Source organism: Rhyacophila brunnea, unplaced genomic scaffold (genome assembly GCF_057557595.1).
Source record: "Rhyacophila brunnea isolate RB1 unplaced genomic scaffold, BYU_Rbru_1.0 scaffold_173, whole genome shotgun sequence".
Taxonomy (NCBI): domain Eukaryota; kingdom Metazoa; phylum Arthropoda; class Insecta; order Trichoptera; family Rhyacophilidae; genus Rhyacophila; species Rhyacophila brunnea.
Genome location: NW_028232831.1, coordinates 222,283 through 244,307, shown reverse-complemented (window position 1 = coordinate 244,307; position 22,025 = coordinate 222,283). Strand labels below are relative to the sequence as shown.

At 25.1% G+C, this 22,025-nt stretch overlaps 2 pseudogenes; both read left to right on the top strand.

Annotated features, from left to right (window-relative positions):
- Window positions 1-9,209: 9,209 nt before the first annotated feature.
- On the top strand, window positions 9,210-10,154 carry LOC147073505 (putative 26S proteasome regulatory subunit 10B pseudogene; annotated as a pseudogene).
- A 6,655-nt stretch (window positions 10,155-16,809) lies between these two features.
- Window positions 16,810-22,025, top strand: part of LOC147073504 (uncharacterized) — a 50,326-nt pseudogene continuing 45,110 nt past the window's right edge.

Sequence of the window (22,025 nt, the reverse complement as noted above, 5' to 3'; positions counted from 1 at the left end):
TCAATATTTATTTCACCTACTCTATTTCACATTTTATTGATCACAGAAAATCTTGATTTATAATGCCGTGGAAATTCGTTTTATTTATATAAAAAATCAGCTGAATATAATAATTCAAGATTAAACTAATATTACAGCATCCTTAAAAAATGATTATATTATGAAGGGAAATGTTATACAAACCCAAACAAGCGAAATATATGATATTAAACTGGTTTATCTATGAAAAGCGAATATAATGATATATTAATAGTTTGTTTAACCTATATTTACCACTTCAAAATATAAAATCTAAATTTATAAAAATATTTCATTAAAATTTATCATTGATGAATTTGCCTTTTTATTTCAAAATATACAATATTATACGCCTTGCGAATATAAATAATATGACAGTCGGCGAAAAAATTAAAAATTAAATTTAAAATGCCACATTAAAAAATTGAAATTTAAAATTGTTAGATCGTAGGCAAATTTTTTTAATCATCTAAATGAACAAGAAGTTAGGTTCATAATACAATAAAATCTAAGTTCTAGCCAAAAATTTTAACTTTTATTTCAAAAGAAAAGGGTAATGATGCCTGTTTGTTGCATGTTGAAGTTTAAACCGTTTGCTATTTATTAATAAAATTAGTTTACCAACGAAATGAAAAATAATATGATGAAATATATAAGCTATATCATTTTTATATTTTTTGAAAAAAAAAATTTATTAGACTCAATGTTTTTTAAATAACGTACGTTTTTTCTTATGCGAAATAAATAAAAATTTAATTCAGAATAAATTTTTTTATATGTTAGACGTTAATGCTACAAAGTGAATACAATATGATGAATACAATAACGTAAAACCAATAAATAAAAAAACAGCAAAATCAGATATGGTTATACAATTCGATTCAAAGAATGATCTAAAACAAACCTTTCTAAAAAACTGTAGATCTTGATAAGTTGATAAAATTAGATTCAGTAGATAACATTATTAAAAAATTAATATCCGATAATTTGATATTCAGAAATAATATGGTCAATCTAAAAAAAATATCAAAAAAAAGTTAAATCTGAAAAGTTGATATAATTTGACTCTTGAGAATTTTTAAAAATCCTTTGAATTACGCTATAACAGATAAATTGATCTAATTAGACACGTGGATCATCTATATTAAAAAAATTAAAATCTGGAAAGTTGATTTAATTCGACTGTATAGAAAAGTCACAAAAAAATATAAACTTCATGAAACAAATGACTAATCAAAGTATCTATACTTTTTATTTTGAATTGTAAATTATGGTGGCAAAATTATACATTGAATATTAAAACACACAAAATAAATCGATGCCTTCGAAATATATTATTTATTTATGGGCTAAGTTTTACCTAATTTAATAAATTTTATTATTGTGATGTATACCGGTCATTAGGAATATTTCACCCCACCTTAATGCATCCTTTGAAACCTTACCTTGGTTATATTCTATCAACGACATGATTTTAAGTCTCTTGGAAAGTGTTAGAGCCAGTATGATTGCTTCTAATCCATCTGGTATTTTTATGCCTTCAGTATTATTTTTTATTTATTTATGGGTCTTTTTATCAATTACATCTATAAGACGTAGTCAGCTCATTGGGAATATTGCATAGCTCCTTGATACATCTTAACCTGATCTATCATCATCAACTGTTCTTCTTCTATCAAATTATTGAGTTCAAGTGTCTTGCGGAGTGAGAGAGCATACATGATTGCTTCTACTTCGTGCGGGATTTTTAACTCCTCAAGATATTTTTTATTGAATTTTGTAACCACCCCATCCCAAGTCATTACAGTGCCAATTAAATATATTTATTTACCCGTAAAAAAATATAATTATTATTTTGCTATATATATGAGCAATTTTTTTATTTTTTAAAATATCGGCTTATATTTTCCCTAAAAAATTACGTTTATCAAAATTTTACAAATAATTTTCTTTTCCTGGATGAAAGACTTTTTTAAATTCTTGAAATTCCGATTAAACACAACCAAAGGCACTTTTTTCCGAATTAAAATTTAAAGCCAAACAAATTTTATAATTTCGTATCTCAAAAATCATAGAAATCGATTTGTAGATTATTTTTTTTTGATTTGAACAAAAGCTTTTATAGATTCTTGAAAAAAAGGAGCCCCATGAATAGAAATGATTATCCGAGTCTTTTTACAAGAAAAGTACAATCACAGCCTATTCAACGTCCAATAGCGAAGAAAGATTTTCAAATACCAACAGCAACATTATACGATGATCTAGAAACCCACACGAATATTTCAGAAAGAACATCAGATCCAACGGGTTCCAATTGTCTCACAGTTTTTGGATTTTCGTCTGGAAAAACACTTGATAGTGTCAAATATGCCATAAATAAAGAATTGATTAAAAGTGATATTTCATCTTCACGAAATATTGGCAATAATAAAATAAGCAGATTATCTTCAAAGAGTAATTTTAAAAATGAAATGCGTATAACTGATAGTGGACAAAATTGGATTAATATTGAGCTACAAAATGAAGAAAATTATATAAAAATTATTACGCTTTTGAATGGTAAGATTTTTAATAATGAAATGATTGGGGCTATTAGAAGATATGAGAACATTAAAAAAGTTAAAGATGTTGTGATTAAACAACCTGGAATTATTGGTAGATTTTTAATTTATTTATTCGGTGGCAAAAAGAGTGCAAAAAATAAAATTTGATATTCGTGTATACCTTTTTTTTTGAAAAAGTTATATTTGAATAAAACTGATTTTTTTTTTAATAAAAAAGCCTTCTTCTCTACTTTCTTTGATTATTTAACTACCATATTGCGAAAATTAGATTTTGAAGAACGTAGTATTTTAGTATCTATTTTTATTGATCTAAGAAAGCAATACAGTTTAAAACTACTTTATTACTTCTATTCATATAAATTGCAATTGAAAGAAGGTTAAATATATTCTTTTAAGTGAAGTCATCTAAATTTAATCCATGTTGAAAAATAGTAAAAGGTTAAACCAAACCACAAATATAATCAAAATAATTATTTAATGCGCACATAATTTTTAATTCAAAATGATTATTTAATGCACAGTAAATATAGTTGGTCTTTTATGAAGAGCTATTAAAAGATTTACTTGGTTGAAAAGGAGTAAAAGATGTAACTACGCCTTAAATAAAATCTAGATATATTACTTAATAAGAAGACTTTAGAAAGGAGAAGGTAGCCGAAAGTATAAATACTCTGTGCGCACACATGATCAAGCAAGCTGTGCGCGAGAACAAAAACTTTATTACAACTATAAATTTAGCCCATAAATAAAAAATAAACTTATTAGTTATTAACATAGTTACACAATCCTCATAGAAGTATTATCATTAAATTAGAGACAGTAAGCTGAAGTAAAATTTTATCATAAAAAGCGATAAATCCTATATTAAGGAGTTATTAATGTCAACGGAAGTATATGCACAAACAATAGTATTGAGAAAAACAGTTGAATGTATAAGCCTTTAGCCTAAAAGATGTGCAGAGAAAGACTGTAGGGAGGATGCGCTTTAAAATGGTATAAAGCAAACATGTAATATAGAGTAATCTAAAGTTTTGCGCAGAAAAAATGAAAAATTGGCCCTTAAATCCATAGAATGTCATTTTTGAAAATTTCTGGATTTTTACTATTTAATAAAACAGCTACTCGCTATGCTTATCCCAAAAAATTTGAATATAAGCAATATATAATAATCTAAGTGATAAAAAATAATGGCTTGTAAGCTATAATCTTTCCAAAAAACTTTAGTTAAATGTTTAATTTAATGATGATTTTTATTTATTTATATAGTATATTTTATAAATTTTTCTTAAAGTACTGATTGTGAATAATATCGATAATTTAACAAACAGTCTATTAATTTTATAAAACTTTTATATTTTTTCCAAATTGAAGTCAAAAATTTATCATTAAAAAAGCAATGAAAATCGTTTTATCTTGTGGTAACCTTTAAATACAATAATGTACCCATTACTTAAATGGATTTATCTATCAGATTTTTTTCTACCAATATACTCTTATTACTTCTACTGGTAAAACACCAAATTTCCTATGAAATTAATTGCAAAAAAGTAAGATTCTGATTATGTAAAACTAAATTGTTCAGATGAAATTGTCATATTATTTAAAATTTTAGCTGTTGATACATTTTCTATATCTTTTTTTCAAGAATTAAACAAGTAAAAATGCAAAAGCGGTTATTAAATTCCTTTAGATCATATGCTCATTCTGAAACATTTTTCTATGATAATTAAATGGTTCTAGTATTAATTCCACTGAAATAAGTTACCACGAAAAAGAAGCCAATATCAAATTTATAATAACATAATTATTTTTTTGATGTTCTTATTGATTATTTAAAATATAAATTGGATAAGAAAGTAAATGTTATAATTTTTTATTTATAAATTAGGTTTCTTTTTATATATTTTGACGTGATCAGTCTATTGAGAACATTGATAAACTCCTTGATAAATATTTTACCGCCTTCTTCTAATCTATCTTCATTTGCTGATCTTCTTCTTTCAAATGAGATGTGTTCAAGTGTCTTGCGAAGTGTTAGAGCTTGTATTTATGCTTTTACTTTTCGTCCGAGATTTTTATTTCTATATAAAAACTTTGTAAACAAGGTATTTTATGTTGATTTTATAATCTTAAAGTTTGATTTTCTTTGCATGCATAACGTGATTGATTTTTTATGGGTACATAATACCTTACAGTTGGCTATATCCATTTCCCTTAAATCTTCTTCGATACCTCTACTCTTATCAATACCTATTAGTTCTTGATTTTGCTCAATAAATAATTGAAAAAGGAATAAATAATTTCATTTTAAACTAAAAATAACCGAAAAAATGTATCTTATATAAATTAATTAAGTTCAACATTTGATCAAATTCAAGATGGGCAAGTAATGTGACAATAACTTTAATAAAAAAAACCATCTTAATGAACTGTATTATCTTATACCCTTTCTTTCTGATCACGAGTCTTAATTTGCCATTAAATGGATCAATAGTCTGTTAATAATTCTTGTTATACCATTTGAAATCCCCTTTTTTGTGGCATATATCGCTTTAGCACAATTAATGAACACACTTAAAGCATATTTAAAACTTTTATCAATTTCTTCGGAAAATATGTCTTATTCAATTAAAAAATTTATATTTTGTACAAGTATGTGTATTTAACGTTAGAATTTCTATTTTTGCAGAAAATATTGAATTTTGATCGCACTCACTGCATTTAACCTGTATTATAATGAAATTTTCATGCATCTAAAATATCATGAGATTAATATCTGTTTGCATTATGTGAGAGACGTTTATTATTTCTGCTTGAATTTCAGATGCTTAATAATTTTGTACGAATTTTTGATATTACCTATATTATTTTTTGGGGAGGGGGAAATATAACTTAAACCAAAATTAGCGCTTAAAAACAATGAAAATTTTAAAAACAACATTTTTGGCATAATATAAAGTTTAAGAAGACAGTTAAATTTCTTTCTACATATTAAGAGACTTATTTTGGAAATTTTATTAGCCTAAGACAGCAAAAAAATAAAATTCACAAATTTATGAAAGAAGTATCTGAGTTCCAGCTATTTTTAATAGTAGTTGCGGCGTTAAATATAATTTGAAATCTTAAAATTAGTATAATATATATGATTTTATTTTTTTATCTCATATTTATTCTATATATAAAGAATTAAAAGAAAATTATCAATTTTTTTATGTTTTAATCATATGATATTCTGAAATATCAAATGCGTTCAATCTGCTCATCGAAAAAATATAAATAAAAGCAAATTTAATTGTATTTTCTAAAAATATGTAATAAAAGCAAATTTAGTTGTGATTCCCAATGAATACATCTTATAATTTTTTTTGCATAGTAATATTCTTCAAGAATAGAAATATTACAAAAAATAATATTTTCCATTTAGTTTTAAAATAATATAATGAGCACACTTTTAAAGATAAAAAATTTTGATATTTTAAAAATCCGATTTTATCAATTGACTTAATTTGTCTTCATAAATGGTGCTTTTATCTTATATTTTATTGTGCAACTTTTTTTAACTTCATGTGCTCTTCTCTTAGGACCTATTTTCCCCCCTTCCTAACCCACGCCCCATTTTTTTTACCTTCACAAGTTTGCAGAATGATATAATTAATTATTTGCTGTCAGTATAAGTAAATATTTATGTGTATTATTAGACGGTAATTCAGAAAAAAAATATATACAAACTTAATATGCGAAGAATAAGGAGTTGATGTGATCTACAGTGGTGTGTTTATACCACATATAATCAACTGGTTTCATTAAGGTGTATTATTATAGATAAATTATTAATACTATGATTCAAATGATCGTTATCTAATTAATGTGTTCCAGCATATAATGAAATATTGATTCGGATTTTTCTGTCGTTTGTGTATCCTCCAGTATAATATAAATCATTATCACTCCTATATCGGGCGAGTATCAAAAAAATTAGCGATTTGGCACTTTTAATTGATTACATACAGAAATTATGTGAATTTTAATTCTTAAATCATAATACCAAGGGTTTAGTTATTCTACAAATTAAAAAAATTCGAGCCATAAAATATTTTTTGATATTATTTATATTTAAAAATAAATTATATCATGTCAGTTATGTTACATAAGGATTAGAATGCGAAGGTTTTAAATTTATTAATTATATGGATTACTATTTTATTTATCAATTTTTTTTTGCCTTAAAATTAATTCTTTTTTCTTTTGGTGTTTTGGATTTTATGTTGGGCCGAAAAAGCAGATTATATATTCTATTTTTTTTAAATTTTCATATTACATTTGACGTATAAATAGCATAATTAGATAAAATTATATTTAACAAATTTTTATATAAATTCTTTTTCATCCCTCCAAATAGCTATAAACATCGAAAAATTATGCATTTCTTATTTTTGATATAATTTATGCATCCATCATATCATATTTAATTGGGACTTGGTTGTTTTATTTTAAAATCTAATATTTATCTTATATGTGTATTTATTCCGTTTTCTTCTTAAAAAAAATATTATTTGAAAATACGATTAATGCGCTCTTATTTCAAATTCTAATACTTTTCTTATATGTGTATTTATTTAATTTTCTCCCTTAAAATAAAATCGTATTCTAAAATACGATTAAGGACATTTACTGCAGTAATATCATAAAAATGTACATAAAAAAATAAATGATGATTTATTAGTCTATAACGTATTAGTTCAGCACATTTTAAGTTTCATTTGATCTTAAAAAAAGACGTTCCATCAATAATATATATAATTAGTATAAGTTAGTTGAGGTATTTGCCAAAAAAACATATCGTGCTAATATTTTTATTTAGTTTAATTTTAGATAGAAAAGACTCAATAGATCCCAATATAATTAGAAAAATACAAAATAAAACACATTAATATTTATTTTCATAAAGGTTTTTTTTGTATTAAAAGAACCCTTTTTAGTTACAAATGAAAAAAATATATTTTACTTAATGGTTATTATGGTCTAAATATGTCGGATATATATTATTTTTGTGTTTGATTTCTAAATATAATATGGTAAAGTATCAAGTTTCGTGCTTATTTCTGATATATTTTTATGCTGGGTTTTTTGTTCAAAAACCTGATACAAGAGGCTTATTTTATGAAATATTAATCTGATATCAAAATTTTAAGTGCGTAATAGCAAAAAATTAAACCTATTTTAAAATAGATTAAAATGCTCTAATCACATTTTTTCTTTGCTTTATCTACAAAATAATAAAATCATCGATGAAAATTTATTAATATGAAAAATATCAATTTTATCAGGCCAGAGTAAAAAATTACTGAGTAAAAGATGAGTGAATTTAAGATGTTAAAAAAGAGCACTAAGATGAAAATAATACAGAGTAAAAAAGTGAGTGAATTTATGATGTTGAAAAAGAGCATTAGGATAGAAATAATACAGGGTAAAAATGTGTGAATTTAAGATGTTAAAAAATAGCACTAAGATGGAAATAATACAATAATAGAGGGTAAAAATTGGTGAATTTAAAATGTTGGAAAAAAGCACTAAGATAAAAATAATACAATAATTGAGGGTAAAATGAGATATTTTATTATTTGAAAAAGAGCACTCAGATAGAAATAATACAATAATTAAGGGTAAAAATTAGTGAATTTAAGATGTTGAAAAAGAGCACTAAGATGGAAATAATACAGGGTAAAAATGTGTTAATTTTATATGTTTAAAAATAGCACTAAGATGGAAATAATAGAGGGTAAAGATTGGTGAATTTAAGATGTTGAAAAAGATCACTAAGATATAAATAATACAATAAAAGAGGGTAAAAATGAGTTATTTTATTATTTGAAAAAGAGCACTAAAATAGAAATAATACAATAATTGAGGGTAAAAATGAGTTATTTTATTATTTGAAAAAGAGCACTAAGATAGAAATAATACAATAATTGAGGGTAAAAATGAGTTATTTTATTATTTGAAAAAGAGCACTAAGATAGAAATAATACAATAATTGAGGGTAAAAATGAGTTATTTTATTATTTGAAAAAGAGCACTAAGATAGAAATAATACAATAATTGAGGGTAAAAATGAGTTATTTTATTATTTGAAAAAGAGCACTAAGATAGAAATAATTCAACAATAATTGAGGGTAAAAATGAGTGAATTTATTTTCGAAAAAGATAGCTAGGACAAACCTATACATAAATAATTTTATTCATAAATGTGTGAATTTATTGTACCCATAGAAAATAAGAATGAGTAACAATCAGGCAGCCCTTCAATCATATATTGCATCACTTACGGCACATACGAAAGCGAGTGTTTCACTTCGAGAGACGCGTGAAGAGTTACGTCGCCTAACAAAAGCATATGATATGAGCGAAGACAATGTGAGAGCTCTTGGACTAGTAGGTCAGATGGTGGCAGAGATACTTCAACAAATAGCGCCAGAGAAGTTTATAGTGAAAGCATCGAATGGGCCCCGTTATGTAGTTGGAATCAAAAAGACTGTGCTTGAAGAACTTCATAAGCTAGAAGAGATTACTTACAACCGACCGACGTATTCTGGAGACAATGATATTGACACAGACGATGTACCGAAGATTTCAATGAAACATTCATCAACTAAATTGCTAACCTCGTGTATAGGATGTCGAGTAACTTTAGATACACTAACCCTGACTATTGTTCGTCTTCTTCCACCAGAAGTCAATCCAACGATTTACAAAATGTCAGCCCAAGATCCAGGCAAAGTTTCATTTTCAGATATTGGTGGGTTATCAACAGAAATAAGAGATTTCCAAGAAGTAATAAAGTTAAGTTTAATGAATCCACAAATATTTGCTAGGGTTGGAATTACTCCTCCTAAAGGTGTTTTGCTTTATGGGCCTCCAGGAACAGGAAAAACTCTATTAGCGAGGGCAATAGCGCAATCCCTCAATGTAAATTTTTTGAGTATAGTTTCTAGTTCCATTATTGAAAAATATATTGGTGAAAGTGCTAGATGCATTCGAGAGATGTTTAGTTATGCAAGAGAAAATCAACCTTGCATAATGTTCATGGATGAGATAGATGCTATTGGCGGCAAAAGAAGCAGTGACAGCAGTTCGTCAGACAGAGAGGTTCAAAGAACATTGATGGAATTATTGGCACAGATGGACGGATTTTCATCAAACGAAGCTGTCAAAATTATTATGGCTACAAACAGACCTGATATTCTCGATGAAGCACTTTTGAGACCCGGAAGACTCGACAGAAAAATCGAAATAGGATTACCGAATGATGCGGGCAGAAAAGAAATTTTGGGAATATATACCAGAAAAATGAAAACTAGTTGTATGGACTTTGATGATGCATTGATGGATCTTATGGTAAGACTCAGTGTTGGATTTAATGGCGCTGATCTGAGAAACGTTTGTACTGAGGCGGGGATGCTTGCTATCAGGGACGAAAGAGATTACGTAGTAAAAGACGATTTTGTTAAGGCTGTAAGGAAAATTGCCGAGACCAAAAAACTTGAATCTAAAATGGAATATAAAAAAAGGTAAATAAAAATAAAAACCGAGCATAATTATTAAAATTTTATGTGGACGTGAATAAAGAATTTATAAGTACATAAATAATATAAATTTGAAAGATAATAAATAAAGGGACAATTTTTTATAAATATAAATTAAAGATTAATATTGCTAAATATGTTCGCAATACACTTGAACTTATCTCATTTGAGAGAAATAAAGCAGTTGATGAAGATAGATCAGGGGAAGATGCTCCAAGGTGCTTTACAATATTCCCAATATCAAGACCACGTCTAAATAGATAAAAAGAAATTCCACCCATAAATAAATCATAAATTTGTAAATATAAATAAAGGATCAATTTTTTATAAATAAAAGATATATATTGCTATTAATAGATAGATCAGAGGAAGGTGTCAAAAGATGCATCAAGGAGTTGTGCAATATTCCCAACACGCTGAACACGTCTAAATAGATAAAATCGATAAAAAGAAAATTAACCCATAAATAAATAATAATTTGCTATTAATAGATACAAATAGTTTTAATAAAAAAATCCAAATTTTTCTCTGTATAAAATTAAAAAATAGCCAATATAAAAAATGATCAAAGGAGCGAATATAAAAAATGGAAAATATGATATGTATAAAATATGGCCAATATAAAAAATGGACAATATAAATAAATTAGTATAAATAAACACTCAAAGTTTCTATATCTTATTCATTTTTTTGCAAATTATCTTTCTAACCTACAACATGGAAATCCCCCCTTCAAAAAACCATAGAAATACTCCAATACACCAATATTTTGCCTTCTTTTAGATCCACTTTCCCCAAAAATCAGCAAAAGAACACTCTCAACAATCTTCCGACTAATAACAACATTATACTCTAAAACATCCAAGACAAATAGCTCAATCCGATTAAGAGAAACAACACCAACTTTCCATACACGCGCAAAAAAAAGATTCGACGGAACTTTATCATACAAAACTTTCGTAATAATCAAAACAACAGCCGCAAACAACGTATACTGATCTCTAAAACACATCTCCATTACAGAAATCTTTTCTCGATAATTGTCTTGATGAACAATATATTCCATCTCTTTACAAACATTATCGACATGCTTTTTTCTTCTTAATAATGAAAACCGCGACACTGTTTGGGTATAATAGTGTACGGATGCAACAAAAACAACCGTGTACGTCTCATTAGACAATACTGTCTGCTCGATTCTTTTTATTACATCACTGTCTGAAAAAATATTCTGGAGATGCTTCGATAAAGTCGGCCAAACACCCGGATTCATATGAAGGGGCTCACTCATTTTGATCATTTTTTTTCTTTCTGTTCTGTTTAGGAGTATATATTTGTGTAAAGGAGAACGATCACGGCACACCTATATTTCATTGGTCACTGCTTTTATTTGATATGTTTGATTATCTTTTGTTGAATCAAATGTGAAACTTACTTTTTTTTGAACTGTGATTTGATTGATTTATATCTTTGTGAATAAGAACTAAATCTTATTATATAAAGTGTTTTTTTTTAATTTATTTCTTTTCAAACAACTTTCTAATTTTAATTGATTGTCTCTAATCTATATGTACAAAATCAAAATCCATATGTATAAAATCAAAATAATATATACAAAATCAAAATCTATGTACACAAAATCAAAATCATATACACAAAATCGAAATCTTATTAAAAAATCATTTTCTTTGGCATATTTAGAATATTATTAAAACAACTATCTTATTTCGTTAATTTGATTGGTTCTAATCTACATGTATAAGATTGCTTATATTTTTAAAGTGTTCTTGACGTGTCAAATATAGAATTTATTATAAGAAATATATTCAAAATTTATAAATTGATTTTTTTTAAAAAAACGATCGCAAGCCATTAAAACAGCAGATATTTCATTTGATTAGTTTTAAATAGTAAAATTCATTTTAAACCACTGATTTTTTTTTATTTAATTGATTTTAAATCAGCATATATAACTGCGCTAAATTTTTTTAAAAAACCGCTTATTTTAATATTGCTGTATAAATTTATTTGAGTATTGTTGAATGTTCGAGTTTTTTTACAGTTTATTTTGAAAAACAAATTATGTGCAAAATAAATAGTTTAATATTTTTTTATTATCGTGAAATTTATAAATTATTATTTTTTTATGGTAATATTTATTTGTAAATAAAAGAAGAGATTTTGAACCCTTTTTATTTAAAAATCAAGGTATGCTATTATCCCATTCCGCAGTTAAACCACTAAAAAGGTGATTTTTATGCTCTAATCTGTATATTAGTAAATATCTAGGCTAAATTAACAATTAGTAGATGAAAAATAAATGTACAAGAAATTTATCTAGTTGTGATTTATCATAAGACATATTATCTTTGACACACAAGTGCGAAGGAGATTAAGCAAAACATTATGCCATTAAAAATGTTTTAATATTGATATAAATATATTCAATGCAAAAATTATCCTGAAGAAAGTAAGGTCTATCCGTTTTAATATAAAACAAATCACTTGCAAGATTTTGGTGATAAAAAACCAAGATAATAACAAATATATAAAAAACTACAAGAAAACAGCACCTAGTAATCATCTATCGTATGCATCCACATGCTTTTTTTTTTTGCAAATTTGGGTCTGAATTACAATCATTTGCATCTATACACTTAAAAAAATTTAAAATCAATTTATCTAAAAAAAAAATTAAATAGGTTAAAAACACACTCTTCGTAAAAGCTATATGTTCTAATACTATTATTACGCCATATTTTTTTCATAAAACTTCAATCTTACTGAAAAAGGAACCATTATATTTTAATAGTATTGATACATTATAATTCTTACATGAACCTAACTTTTATGGAAGATCGGAACCCTTATGCTTTTACGTAATTTATATTCAAATTCTACAATAATTTGAAAGAAACGTGATGAAAAATAGCAAATTTATCAAAAAATCAAAGATACACAAAAAATATCAGATAAGAAATACGAAATCGGTTATATCTAATCATAAAATCAAAAAAATATTCATCTAAATTTATCTGTTTCACTATATGATATAAATATTGTTTTTCGTTTATATAATTATTCGGTATTGAAATTTTTTAATGCTAATTAAATTCATAAATCTGATTTATTACCTTTTATTGTATTATAGTGTGTTCATTTATAAATAAAATACTTTAAAAATATACCAATCACGTTCAACTCATACAATTTGTATGATCAGAATTATAGGTTGATGTTATACTTTTGCATTGTACTTTAAATAATTGAATTTGATAAAAGAAAATTAACCAAAATACCCGTTTTGATGTTTTTTTTTGAGATTAATATTTTTTTTTATTAACACATGACTTTATAATAAAAAAAAAATTAAATGCATTATTTATTTTAAGCATTAATAGTTCAAAAAAATTTATTTTGAGACATTTATATAAATAACTAAAAACAATTGGAATCCATTATGAACAAACATTACATCATAATAAATGAAAATATTTCTAAAACAAAAATTATATCTATATAATGACTTCTTTATATTAAAAACCTTTAAAATTATAATCTATGACAAAATGAAGATACATAAAGGTAATATAACGACATATTTTATAGCGGTTTAGATATAATAACAATTTAAATTCATTTTAAAAATGTTCTGCGTGCAAAAAGTACTAATTCGATGCATCTTTATGTAAACATCGATTTTGAAAATATATATGTTGTGCTTTTTATATTTTTTAGGGGCTATATAACGTTAAAATTATTCGTAAATTGATTAGATATTGCGTTGAAGTAAGATCACATATAAAACCTTTGATAAAAAAATTGGATGAATGCGTATAAGATTTGAGAAATTGTGTTTTAATATATTTTTTTGACTTTTTTAGTCAAAAAAAAATTATTTTCGCCTTATAAGCACAATCTAATCTGCTACCACAATTAAAATGAGCTGCAGTGTTCTAAAAATAAACTAACAAACCTATATAGTATAGATAAATTTATTTTGAAATGATAATGTTTTATCAACGTTATTTGCTAGAGATATTTTGTTACAACTGCTGAAGCATTATTGTTTTCACATATAAATAATGAAAGAGCTTTAATTCAAAAATTATATGAAAAACATAATATTAAATAGAAAATATCCTTTTTATCAATATATCAACAGTTAAAGTATATTTACGTTATTATTTTTTTTTTTGCTGTCAGTCAAGATTTTTAGAATTGAATAGCCTTAAATAATTTTTATATATATAAATAAAGGTTCATTGCATTATATATATTCATAAAAACGTAAATCAAGAGATATATCTAATCACAAAGTCAACTCGAAAGAGACAAAATAAACATTTTTATGGTTTTTAAAAAATCCATGTATCGAAATAAAAAAGATCTTTACAAAATGAATTAAAGTTTTTTTCCAAAACTTTTCATTGTTTATAATTCAACATTCCACACAGATAAATAAAAATAAATTGGGATAATATTTATAAAGGTTGAGTGCATACACATAAATTTTTTTTCTGTGTGAGAAAAATGTTAAGTTGTTAATATAAAAAAAGATTAGATGATCGAAGAAAAAAATTTTGTTGCAAAAAAAGAGAATATTATCATGAGTCAATAAAATCAAAAATAATTCGACACGAAGACATGATTTCTAGCTCCATCTTACTAAGCTTATTATAAAGAATTATATGGTATTCTGCGCATATACCTGTTTCATTATCTAAAATAAAAGAAAAAGTACTATATAAATTCGATTTATATAGAAATATATATAAAATAACACATCTAAAACTTAAAATTCTAAGTGGCTATGTTTAGTAATGTAAATATTCGTTCATTAATTTTAAATTTAAATGATGAAGGCATGATATATCTTCAAACAAGGAATTTCATTAATTATATATCTGTAATTAATGCCGCTTAACTGCAAGGAATACATCAAACAGTGACAGGTAGATCAACAGTAAACTTAAGCACTTGTTTTAAAATATACACTTGATTTTTGTGATCAGAAACAACTTGACTTGGTTCTCTACCACAAGTTTAACCAATAAAAGCTAACTTGGTGTATGGTATGTTTCCCCATAACAGTGACCATATTAGCGTAATAATACCGCTAATCTAATCAAAACTTAATCAATAACACAAATAAATGTTTTGTTATGATATTTATCATTAGGTGGTAAAAAATAATAATTAAACTGATATGAAAAACGTCAATAATACACAAAAATTCAATCTAAAATTATCATTTATAACAACTTTTTCTGTATTTTTTCAATTTTATCTTCAAATAGTCTCAATTAATTTAAATTCAGCACAAATTAATTTTGTGTCGTGATATTTGAGGGGTTCTAGAATAATTTATGCAGGGTAATAAAAATATTAACTTTAAATATTTTCTTATATATCATCTATTTCTAAAATTTTTCTATTATTCACCGTAATAGTATTATAGAATGTGCGTATAAAAATGCCATTCTGGAAATGAATGTAAAATAACCGAACCCAGTGATCCTTTACGCTGTTTTTCTTAGCTTATTGCAGAGTTATTGCATCTTTTGTTTATTTCTGCAATTTAACCGGTATTTATGGCTTATAGAAGAACTAAAATAACAGCCGAGTTGATACAATTATACTTCATAACTTAAAAAATGATTTACATGGTCAAAAATGTGTTTTTATTATAGCCATAATAGTTTAATACTCTATAACTAATTTCATTCTAAAAATATTGAAAAATTAATCCATATAGACGATTATTGATACATACTTCAATGGCCTAACAGATTTCAGCATAATATTGTGCTGTATACTGTTATATATAATTAATAAATTTATAATTTGAGCTTAATCTGATTTAACATAAATTTTATTATATTAGATCAAATAATTTATCAAATTCAGATAGACATAAGTTTATGAAAGAATTAAAAAATTTGTTTCAAAAAGCCAAATATTTCTTATAAAAAGTTTATTGCAACGAAATACCCCTTTCCAAAATCCTTCGATGCACTATGTTTTTTTTATTTGTGCATAAAAAAAATTCTGCTTAAAAATTCATCATATAATTTTTTTTTAAAATAATTTGTACCATATGGATATTTTTTTACATCGTACATACTACAAAATAATTAATTTATAATTTATTCGTTTTACCATTGTCTGTTCTTTGTATTTTTTATAAAAATCACCATGTAAATTAATCTATTGTTAAATCTTTTTATGATAATTTTTTTATTTGCTGTATTTTTTTGTTAATACTCCAATTTCTGTTTGATTACTAATAATTAGATTATTTTATTTGACTTGAAGAGAAGTGGATATAGCCAAGAGTATATATATGATGAGTCTGCGTGAAATCAAAAAAGTTAAGATTGAAGAAAAAATATAGAATTTCAATTCTAAAATTCACTTACTAAGTAAATTATTGAGAAGATTCTTTCAGTGTACATATTATCAAGGTTATTTAAACTTGACACTAAAATTTTTTTTAGCATGTATTATAGAACTAGAATTTACGTAATTATATTTATGCACAAAATTTTCCTATTAGATATTATAATTTGAATTTAATAAATGCAGGCCCATTAAGAGAGCTTTCAAGATATGTCTTAATATATATTTATGCCCTCTTAAAAATGATCGACTTCTCAAAACTAGATCCTAACGAGATACTTCCGGATTCTGGTGAAACATTACAAATAAGTCCACTCGCACTTCTAAAGATGCTTCGCCACGGTCGAGCAGGTGTTCCACTTGAAGTCATGGGCCTCCTTCTTGGAGAACATATTGATGCCTTCACAATCTCAATCAATGATGTTTATGCAATGCCTCAAACTGGTACAGGTGTAACTGTAGAGTCGGTCGATCCTGTTTATCAAACAATGATGACAGAAGCACTTCATATAGTAAACAAGCGAGAAGATGTGGTTGGATGGTACCATTCACATCCTGGGTTTGGGTGTTGGTTAAGTAATACTGATATGAGTACGCAAGACACGTTTGAAAAGCTTAATAAAAGAGCTGTGGCTGTTGTTATAGACCCAATACAGAGTGTTAAGGGGATGGTTGTAATGAGCGCCTTTAGACTAATAGGTAATCAGTTTTTAGTAACTGGTGTTGAGCCAAGACAAGTAACTGGAAATTTAGGTTATCAACAAAGACCAGCCGTTGTTTCTATTTTGCATGGACTGGGAAGGAACTATTATGGTCTTAGAATAAAATATCAAAAAGGATTACTAGAAGAAAGAATGTTAGTTAATATGAATAAAAAAACATGGGCTGATAATCTGAAAATAAAAAATGAAGATAAAGAGGATAAAAAAGAAATCGTTTCGGATGTTTCTGGATTTATTCGAAGCAGCGAACAGGAAAAGAATTTGAGTGCAAAGGAACTTGAAATTCATCGAGTAGGAAAAATTGATTTTAGAAGAAAAGTCATTGATGGATGTGATGAAATCGGAAACTTTAATGTTTTAAATACTTTGCTTATGTCTATTCATTCTCATATTTTCTCTTTCTAATAAACCTCTACTGCTATTCAAATCCACAATATTATTATACTTTAAAATACCATAATAGTATTCATGTTCAAATAATAATCTACCAATATTCAACTCTATATATTTTCACCTTTCAATTAGCCTGTTACACCATAAAATGTTTTGAATATCAGGGATAGACTATTCTACTTAATAAACATCACCCAATATTAAATATATAATTTTTGTCATAAAAAACCCTTTACAAATATCCACGTTCTTAATATTTTTATATGAAATAATATTTTTGTAAAAAAAACCTTTACAAATATTCAAGTTCTTAATATATTACCGTAAAAACTTTACAAATATTCGCTTTCTAATATTTTGCCGCAAAAAATCTTACAAATATTCACTTTCTTAATATTTTGCCGTAAAAAATCTTACAAATATTCACGTTCTTAATATCTTACCGTAAAAACTTTACAAATATTCACTTTCTTAATTTTGCCGTAAAAAATCTTACAAATATTCACTTTCTTAATATTTTGCCGTAAAAAATCTTACAAATATTCACTTTCTTAATATCTTACCGTAAAAACTTTACAAATATTCACTTTCTTAATTTTGCCGTAAAAAACTTTATAAATATTCAAATTCTTAATATTTTTGCAAAAAAATCTTTACAAATATTCAAGTTTTTAATATTTTAGCATAAAACTTTTACAGATAACCAAGTTCTTAATATTTTTCTATTAAATAATATTTATTAAAAAAACCTTTACAAATATTCAAGTTCTTTATATTTTCGTAAAAAAACCTTAAAGATATTTATGTTTTTATTATTTTCTTAAAAACCTTTACAAATATTTAAGTTTTTAATATGTTAGTATCATATGATGTCATATTTACATTTTCTATTATCCTCTTTAGTAATAAAATGGCTTTTATTACATTTTTTTTTCTAAAAGGCCTTAACAAAGAAAATCCAGGGAATACTAATACAAGATATATTGGAAAATAGATATGCAGAGATAAAAGTAAATACAAGAATATAACGGAAATGAAATTTTCTAGTGATATATCCATACTTTCAGATAAGAAATTAGAAGAAATGATTCCCTAGTATAAACCGGTGCAACCAGCATAGATAATGTAAATATATCTAAAGCGAAAAACAAAGAAAATTTCTTTTGCTAATATTCGAACATCATATAACATAGTTTTAGCTCAAATTAAAGCATATTTAGCAAAATGAATTGGTTTAGTAAAAGAAACCAAAAGAAATCATAATTACAAACTAATCGAATGATATATTAAAACTACCGAATTGATAAAAAAACCCCAGAACTAATAGGCTTAAAAAAAGACTCAAGTGAAGAAGATATATTCAACATTATAGATAAGGATTGTTCTCGCGAAATCAATCATATTATGTTCGAAGATAAAATAAAATGGGAATATTAAAATTAATCTACAAATAAAAAATATTTATGAGATATTAGCCATGAAATCATTATAATGACTAGAAATGTATATAACCATGGGCAATCAAAACAAAGAACAAAAAAAAGTAAAAAACATCCCGATTTAGAGGGGGAAAATATAGAGATATAAAGGCTTATTGCAGGGTGTAATTCGATACAAAAATTATAAAATAATGGAAGTAAAGGAAGTTAAATTTTACATAAAAATGATGAATTTGTAAACTAAAGCTAAATTTTAAAGACATAAGGAATCAACAGAATGATTTACCAATTAACTAGTTAGCTATTAAAAATGCTAAAACGTCTAAAATAAGTTTTTGCAAAAATCGAATATTATATAAGAAATATAACTATGGAAAATATAATAAATTTACAACATTCTTATGTATAAAGATTTAAGCTTGGGATGTTTAAAATATCAAGCCCTTTCAAAGGCTCAAAACAAAATTCATTGTATTTCGAAAGGTATTATGTATATGTAATTGCAGTAAAAAATGCAAATTAAATGATTTTTTATTTTTTAATGATGCTGAACTATGTAGAATTCTCATCAATAAAGATAAAAAAATAAATCACAAAGTTAGAAAACTCATACAGGGATGTAAAATAACAAATGATACATAAAAACTCACAATTACGTATATTTGCAGCTTTATACGTTGATTTAGCAAGTATATAGTAGAAAAAAGAACACATTTTTTTTTAGCAAATAACCAATGTTTTATAGTACATTTTTCATATAAAATAATTATTTGTTGCTGAATTCCGTTAAAAAATTAAGATCTGTTTCCATATATCTATATAAAAAATATTTTTATGTTATACTAAAGTTTTTCTTTACGTATAATGGTAAAATTAGTATTATAACATTTGGTAATGTGGTATAAAAAATACACGTTTGATAAGAAAGTATATAATGCAACTTTTCAGTTTCATATAATATAAAAAGAATCATAATGATCGGCACGCAAATAATTTTTAATCTTATAAAATGAAAATAAAAGAATAATATATTATGTAATTATAATAAAAAGTAAATTGTTTGCTTTACTCGAAAGTTTCGTCTTTTATACTCTTTACGCTCATATATAACTTTTTTTTATGATAGCGGAGACTTACCAGATATACAATCGATGTTGTAATTTTAGTAATTTCTAGTCCTAGTACGCAGAAAAACCAAAATGCCTTTTATTTACAATACTATGCAATTTTTCATCAAAATTGATATCCTTTTTCATAACTTTTATCGTTTTATTACCTAATTTATTGTAATTTTCTAGTATTCGTGCTATTAAACAATAATTATTTTATATTTATAAAGCCAAAATCATAAAAGTTAAACATATGGCAACACTTCTAATTCATACTAAAGCTAATTAGCAGAAAAAATCCTATCAACTTTAAACTATAATTTCTTTTTTATGAAATCTTCATGCACAACCAGATACTTAGAGTAGTAAATTAATCTGATCAATATTAGATAAATCTAAAATAGCAATATATTTTTTGATTATAAATTGAGGGTGCTGCCTTTAATACATATTATTTTTTGAACATCAAGCCTTATAATTTTTTCTGCCGATTCAGAGTTTTTTATTTTTCTAAATAATATGAATTTTTTTAAGTATGAGTTATTTTATCTTTAAATTGTGCAATAAAAATATTATTTAATCGCCTTTTCAGTATGTTTTAATAAATTTATACTACTTAATTGAATAAATTTATATTGAATGGACTATTATATTAAAATAATAATAACCACAGAAGCCAAGGATTAGTTAGAATGCAAACCATATTTATTGTAATTTATTCGTGCTGTTAGATATTTAGTGGTCGTTTTTTTATTTATCCATTGCTAAGTATAATCCATAATTTAGATTAATCAATAAACATTGAAAATAAATAAGATTGATTTTTTCATTGGGCATATCGATCTGCCAAGATCCAATAGGACTTTAATTTTTTTTTGGAAATAATTCATATATATTACATCTATACCGAAAACGTCGTTCTATAAAAAAAATAATGTTAAATATATTCATTATTCCATTGTTTGTTTAAAATAACGACAGTAAAAGAAAAAATAAGTCTTTTGATAATTTAAACGAACATTGCGGGTTTAGAACAAGTGATATACACCTTTTTAGATATTATAAAATGAACAGATGGTAAAAAATATTATTCAAAATAATTTAGTTCAATGTTTAGATTGTGTTTCACAATTTTTTTTGTTACAAACAGTGTGATTTTGTGATGTTCTAGGCAATTAAACATGCTTAAAATATATAAACCGCATTAAATTTTAAAAATTTGTCAAAGTTTTCTCCAAAAATGGCTCATTTGGTGCAGGTTACAATCTTCGGTGCATATATTTTATAATTAAAATGTTTATTAAAAACCAAGAGAAGGAAAAACGACAAGAAACATAAGAAAATAACTCTCTTATACCAATAATATTGGTATTTGTGAGGGGAAAAAACGCAATATAATCCTTTTTTGGATCATATTTATGTATTTGTTGAAATTATAATAGAAAAAACTCAAGATTTACAGAAATATAATAATTAAAATCAGTATACACATACATTTTTAGAAGAATTTAAATCACACGATTTACATTACTGAGAATTTACACAATTTAATATCAATTTGCAGCATAATTGATTTAGAAAACTAACATAGATAATAAAATAATACATACAATATATGAGTTGTATTGACATTTACGCGTTTTTCATGGAGGATACTTTTTTTTTCTAAATAATTTATGAATTTTTTCTGGTATTAGAATGATGCACATGGTAAATTATAAGCATCATTATCCAAGCAATATTAAATCAAAAAGATGAATGTCCATGGTAATATATTAGTCCGAATGTATACTCA